The 1,110-nt window shown below is 45.3% G+C and overlaps 1 protein-coding gene across 1 annotated transcript in view; it reads left to right on the forward strand.

Moving 5' to 3' along the window:
- The window catches only part of EGR_11205 (hypothetical protein), a gene marked incomplete at both ends in the record, with an annotated part of 2,336 nt that overhangs the window by 756 nt on the left and 470 nt on the right, over positions 1 to 1,110 (forward strand). The gene's annotated exons all lie outside the window — the stretch shown is intronic.

Raw genomic sequence — 1,110 nt, forward strand, 5'->3', positions numbered from 1 at the left:
CCATCTTTGAAGGGCGTCCATGGCACTTGCAGGAATGCCCATTGTTGGCATGTCTCATTGTCGACTAAGCTCAACCGAATGCGTAGCATGACAAGCCTTGGACAGCCAATTACTACTCAGATAGGCGAACTATATCTACCATTGTACTTGTTTTCCCCTTTGGTTACAGACCAAATAGCAGGAAGAACGGTAGTGGCACACAGTGTCCAACTTATAGTCGATGCCTCCTTATTGAGATTATTAACTCAACAGCTGCTTCCGAGCTGCAAGGCATCAAGGCAGTTGTATGTTTCCATGAGAGTATGCACTGAAATCAATCGAGTGTGTAAATGTGGCTGAGTATGCTTCACAATCCATCAACCCATCATTACTACCATTTTTGCCTCTAGATCTTTTGTTTTAACAAAGAGAAAGCGGCGTGATCTCTCCGGCCACTTAGTACTTCTGAGCATACAGCCACTTTGCCCAGTTATCGCTTCAATTACTACTACACATTGCAACATTCGCTCTACTACGTGCCCATAAATGCTTCCACAGTCCATGTAGACAGGCTCGAATACTTTTTGCAAATCCCGTTCATCGTGAGCTTTGCAAGCAGGCCTTCCAGTGCGGTGCAGTCGACTTCACCTCGATTTGAGCACAGAAATCCAGCACGCCACGGATGGCAGAAATGTACTTTTACGACTCATTGCCTACTTCACGGATATTACATTTTTAAGTGTTGTGTGCTTTTATTGAACAGATTGTTCGTTAAGGCAGCAGGAAGTAGTGGCTGAATAATCACAGTGTAGGCCAGAAATCAGTTATACTGGGAATCGAAAACGGCATTCATTTCGTTTGTCAAAGTGCTCTGAACCTGCTTCGTAGTTTAACCTCTCCTTAGCTCCCTCTCTCGTACCTCTGATCCTATGCAACTTCCCTATCCTCCGCCCAATATTTGTTAGCAGCAAATCCTATCATCTCAAGGATGTTGACAGCGAATAGTCGGGGGAACAGGTGTGTAGACCAGTCGACGCAGTGATGTTGGCGATTCACCAGTGCCCTATGTTCTTGTTGCCTCTATTCTTACAAATGGTGCAGTAGGCCTTCCTAAAACCCGTTTGTAGTCCC

This window comes from Echinococcus granulosus (assembly GCF_000524195.1).
Source record: "Echinococcus granulosus chromosome Unknown EG_S00502, whole genome shotgun sequence".
Lineage (NCBI taxonomy): Eukaryota > Metazoa > Platyhelminthes > Cestoda > Cyclophyllidea > Taeniidae > Echinococcus > Echinococcus granulosus.